At 41.6% G+C, this 6,054-nt stretch overlaps 1 pseudogene; it reads right to left on the bottom strand.

The window, feature by feature from the left end:
- Positions 1-1,368: 1,368 nt before the first annotated feature.
- On the bottom strand, positions 1,369-5,337 carry LOC110310089 (annotated as a pseudogene).
- Positions 5,338-6,054: the final 717 nt, after the last annotated feature.

Raw genomic sequence — 6,054 nt, 5'->3', positions numbered from 1 at the left:
GTTCCTAACCTGCAGAGGCCAATCAGCAAATATAATATGGGAGAATTCATTAGCACCTGAGAAGATATTGTCCTTGCTGGGAGTAAAAGCATTGATCGGTGGCTTCATTCTTTTAAGCATCACATTCTTTAAGAGAGTATACAGGAATTAAAGATTTGAGCCTAGGCCTGAGTCTAAGAATGCTTTGTCTATACACCATGGTTTCCTAGTCTCGCTTATGGGCAAGCTAACACTGACCTGCAGGTACAAATACTCCATCAGAAATTACTCTTCTAGATAAACTACAATGAAATAATTTTAATTACAAGCTTCACACACATTTATCCTCCTATTGCATAGCCTTATTTACTATTTGACCCTAATTGTACTTATGGCAAAAGAAATTTATACTCTTTGCTTGTTAATGGTTATAAATGATCAGATAATCAAGTTCTAGCCAAGGTTTTATATGGGTGATTAGGCTTTGGGGAAAGGAAAATTAAAGGCCATGTACAAACACATGCTTTCAAGCTATTTTATTTTAAATGTGTGATGTACATGATTTGTAATAAATTCGACAATAACATTTCTATTGTGTTCTAGTGGTCACTTGTCTAATTCTACTGTATGACAAACTTTATTTATTTGGTTCTTTCAAGACAGGGTTTCTCTGGATAGCCCTGGCCATCCTGGAACTTGCTCTGTAGACCAAGGTAGCCTCAGATTGAGAGCTCAGGGTCAGAGACACTTTGTGACCACAATGCAGGTATGAAGCTGTCTCTCTATTTGTTCAGCATTTACTTAGTACCTCTGAGTCATGATTGTTTAGATATTGTTTAAGATCTTTCAGTTATACTTTACATTTTTTCAGCAGTAGTTTACAGCTGAAACATGCTATCTTTGTAAAGACAAAAAAAAAAAAAACAAACTAAAACAAAACAAAACAAAAACACAACAAAACAAAACAACCAAATAAACAGAAACGCCATAGGAAATTTGTAATGTAACCATTTGCTTAGGGGAATCCATTTTATTCCACTCAAGGGAGTCAGACAAAAAGACAAGAAAAATCAAAGCGTCATTGTCATTTAGTATAGTTATAAATATCACAATGAGACTGAGTAGGAAACAACGTAAAAAAGAATAGGCTGCTCTGTTAGCTTTCTCGATGAATATTCAGTATTTAGATCCTGGAACTATAAAAAGAAAATGGTCTATTTGAATATTTAAAAAAAAAAGCCTACCTTGACACTGCTAAACCATTTTCTTTCTTTTTTGTGCATGTGTGGGGAAGATGGCTGATTCTAGAACATGCACAGAGATCCTGTACAGCTTAGCCATCTTCCATGAGGGACAGGCCTGTAAGAGGAAACTGACAGGCAAGAGAGATCAAAGGCGGGACTTTTGCTTATGGGTCCAGCTCTCCAAACCCATGTTTTGGGTACCTATGATGGCTATGATATCTACTAATATGTGTCCCTTAGACATCTTGTCCAAACCAGTCACATGGGTAAAATCAGGAGCTTTGGTCTTACACCAATAAGGGCAGCTGCTACCATTAGACATAAAGTATATCCTAAGCTCTCCCTTAGGAGCTTCAGTGACAGTATATGTGGCTCCTGGAGGAACTTGGTAGCCCTCAGTATACAGCCTAAAGTGATAAATTAGTGGAAGACTTCCGTGGAAGTCTTCATTTCTGCTCCTTTAGGTGGAGACACTTTGGCATCATCAACCTTGATCTCACCCAGAGGCATCTTGCTCAGACACAGTCCGATGATTTGAAGGGATTGGTGCATCTCTCCCACACAACACAAGTACCCAGCATACCAGTCCACCCCAGAACCAGTAGGAACATCAAACTCAACGTGGTCAAACATCACAGAGCTGAGTCCCACCAGACGCCTGAGCTTCAGAGTGTCACTCTGCTGAATCCATAGTTGAGGGATTCTTCTGCTGATGTAACCCCAACGTCAACTACTCTTATTTTGCCAGATCCCATTGTTGGTCGGTATCTCCTCCACCTCATCATTCCGGAGGAGAAGTTCTTGGAAAATTCATAAATGTCATCCATTCCCATATGTAGCCACCAAACCCAGTCACTATTGCTGATGCCAAGAAGTGCTTGTTGAAAGGAGCCTGATATGGCTGTCTCCTGAAAGGCTCTGCCAGAGCCTTACCAATACAGATGCAGATGCTTGCAGCCAACCATTAGATTGAGAATGGGGACCCCCAATGGAGGAGTTAGGGGAAGGAATGAAGGAGCTGAAAGGGTTTGCGACCCCATAGGAAGAACAACAATATCACCCAACCAGACCCTCCCAGAGCTCCCATGTACTAAACCACCAACCAAAGAATACACATGTAGGAACCATGGCTCCAGTTGCATTTGTAGCAGAGGATGGCCTTATCTGGCATCAATGGGAGGGGAGGCCCTTGGTCCTGTGAAGGCTTGATGCCCCAGCAAAGGAGAATGCTAGTATGTTAAAGTGGTAGTGGGTAGGTAGGGGGTAGAATACCCTCATAGAAGCAGGGAGAGGGTTTGGGATAGGGGGTTTGGGTAGGGGAAAACTGGAAGGGGTATGACATCTGAAATGTAAATAAATAAAATAACCAGTAAAAAAAATTTTTTTAAATGTCTTTCATAAGCCCAAGAGGTAGGTCCTGGTGTACTCATCATCAGATACAAGCAGCATGCATTTGGGCTCCAGACACCCACTTGAATAACTCAAACATCTTCTCTCTTTCTTCAAACATCAGAAGAAAGGAGTCATGTCACCTGCTAAGGACTAGCTTTGGCTGGGTTGAGAGTCCTGAGGAAGGTGTGTTTGGGAGCAGCGAAGGTACAACTTGAAGTCAATCATGTTTCAAGCTTGTGTCCTGCTCAAGACAGCCCTCCAGAGATCTGAGACAGCTCTCTCTGCTTCAGACAGCCCTCTCTTGCTAGATTTTTTTTTTTAAAAAGAGCTCTACGAATAATAACTCATGAGTTTTCCAACCAAAGTTAGAAAAGATGTTAGAAAAAAATTCTTAGATTGTCCATCCAAAAATCAGAAAAGTTGCTGGAAAAACATGCAGCTATTAATATAGCAATGCATTCAGAGGTATGCCTGCCTTTGAAAGCACAAACAGTAAACTTAACTGGTTGGGATCTTGCCCTATGATCACAACTCCCAAATCCCTTTATCTCCTTTCTTACTATCTTTCTGACAAGCTGGTGCAGCTGTCTCTGTTCTTTAAGGACACAGTGGACCCAAGTATGAGTCCTCTCATATAATTCATATTGCATCCTTTTATTTTTCATAGTTGAGAAATTATACAGTCTTGAACTCATGTTTTCAGAGTTCTTTCTCACAGCCTAAAGGGCTGCCCTGAAGGTCATAGCCTTAACCATTTCCCGAAGGATATTAGACACACCCTTGCCTCCCTGACTCTGTCTCTGATTATCATGGAGTCATTAACCATGGCAGAGAGGACATTCCCTATAACTTTGGCAGGGAGAACATCTCCAAAGGAGGAACATAAAGTAAATTATGTACATTATTATACAAACAAGCCCTACATCCACAGCAACTGATAACACTCATGGATGCCAGAGCCCTGCTAGCTCTGCTCCTGGAGTGGGAACTGTGTTACACTGTCCCTTTTGCACAGCAGGACTTGGCAGCAGCACCAATATCTAGGACATTGGTAGGCACGCCAAGATGTGGTTTAAAAATCCATGTGATCTTTCCAAACAGCACTCAGGTCCACTGTGCCCACAGGCTAGATGTTTAACAAGTTCTCCACAGCTAGGGAACCAGCCTGTCCATTACACATTATGGTCAATAGTCTACCTAGTCAAAGTACAGTTGCGCCTGCAAATGGGTCTTGTACTCAGTGAGCTTCTCAGAGCCTTTGTATAGATGCCCAATAGGGTCATACTTCTGCTCCATCTCTCTACTCATTTCCATTCCCAGTTTCAGGACTCCCCTAGACTGCTGGGGCCTGGGGCCCAAAGTTCAGGGTCACGGTCACCATTTTTCCCAAGGAAGAGGTTCCTGTGGGCAGCTTCCTTGGAAAGGTACATGCCAGCTCCAGAAAACTGCTCTTCCACATCTGGATGGCACTGCTGAGCACCTCTGCTGGGCTGATTCTACAGGCAGATCTCATACACTGGCCACAGCATTCAGGTTCCAATGTTTGGAGGTAGCTCAGGACTGCCATCTCTACTGGGCTGCAGAGTGTATGAAGCAACCATATTCTGAGACTAGATTTTTTTTGACACCTTTGTGTATTTTTGTGCAATGTCATATGTTGGCTGAAATGTGGGTTAGGCATGCCCTCCACCTAGAAGTAAGACATATGCCACACTGGCAAAAAGGGAGTGGTAAAGCCTGCAGCCAATGGGAAGTCCTCGCGCCTGTGGCTCCCTTTGCCCTTTTCATTGATTTCTTCCAATATCTTCTGCCACACCTTCCGTGGTTGTGTTTTATTGTAAAACCTGTTCCAGCATATCCCTTCCTTTCTCTCTCTTAAAATGACATTTTCAGAACCTTCATACCATATCATACCTAATACACGTGTTAAAGAGAAAAAAATATTGACAGGGACAAAAGCCAGTTATGTGTCCTGGGTTGTTTTAAGCACCAGAGATAGTCCTACATTCTCACCAGAGAGAGGCTGGGACAAAACTAATTCTGTAAAACTGAGGTCTGTGAAAATGGCGTCATGTTATTCATAGGGTCACACAGAAAATGCCACACATTGAGAGAATAGAAATTAACACCCAAAGAGAGGTAATCTTGGCAAGTACAGCATGGGAATATAGGTCTGAAAGCATTATTTTACCTTTAAAACAAGAATGTAGCTGTGACTCTTAAAAACAGTAGTGTGTACTAGAGAGACAGTATCCATTAGGGACACTAGGTGCTTGTACTGCTTACGGCATCTAATGAGGTTGTCTTCTTTTGTGGATTCAAAGACTGTTTTCCCTATGATGGTTCTGCCAGCTTCCACGGTTCCCCTAGGAATCCTGGGGGTGAATCTGGGCAAGAGTTCTCCTTATTCTTTCATTCCCCTGCTGTGCTTCAGCTAGTGAAGAATTCATCTTTTAACTTTATTTTTGAGATTATAATATGGTTAAAAATGTATTCCTTCCCTTTCCTACCTCTGAAACTCCCTACACTCCTCTCCATTCTCCTTTAAACTCAGTTTTCACTGTTATTGCATTGCATAACAGTTTTCCTCCATTGCCTGTAATTCTTTGTGTAGAGTTGAGGCCTCGTGTGCTTGCTTTTCCCTGTCCAATAGACATTCCATGTCCACTTTGGCATGTCCATTGACAAAGCCAATGTTTAGCTCATGTTTGAGCACCCACATTAGTAGGAGGGGGTCTTGTTGAGAGGAAAAAGAGATTTGGTGAGAGGGGTAAACAGGTAAGAAAAATAATGGGATGATATGATCAAAGTATGTTACATATATGTATGAGACAATGAAAGAATTAATGAATAAAAATTTAAAGACTGGAAATACAGCAAGAGGTAGAATTTTTGTTTCATAGTCTATAATTATGTTATAAAGCAAAATAAATTAAAGAAAAACAATTTTTAAAACATCAAGCTAAAATGAAAATATGGGTAAAAATGTGATCCACGGAACATGTTACACAAGAGGGCAGACTGATCCCCCTTGGTTTAGATCTAAACACAACTACAACCCAGCTGGTTTACACTCAGTGCATTTCTTAACATCATCAATCCTCAGTGCTTTATTCTTGTAGCTGCAAATGGGAAGCACAACAATACATTGCCTCACAGGGCTGACTGGAAGATGGGATGATAGTGTATCTTCTATTCTTATAGCAGTGCTTGACACAGAGGACAAACTCAACTAGCACAATTATTGTGATTATTGTGGTCCAAGGGCTTCAAACCACAGGCTGAAAATAGGCAGAGGAAATAGGAGACATTGAGGTGGGTGGAACTTCATGGTCAGAACAGTTTTAGGCCGGTGTCAGGACAGATAGTTCTGCTTTGGAAACTCACTTGCAATCCAGATTCAGGTTTAGACACACACACACACACACACACACACACA

Source organism: Mus caroli, chromosome 15 (genome assembly GCF_900094665.2).
Source record: "Mus caroli chromosome 15, CAROLI_EIJ_v1.1, whole genome shotgun sequence".
Taxonomy (NCBI): Eukaryota; Metazoa; Chordata; class Mammalia; order Rodentia; family Muridae; genus Mus; species Mus caroli.
The sequence above is the reverse complement of the archived record's forward strand: the minus strand, read 5'-3'. Positions and strand labels throughout refer to the sequence as shown.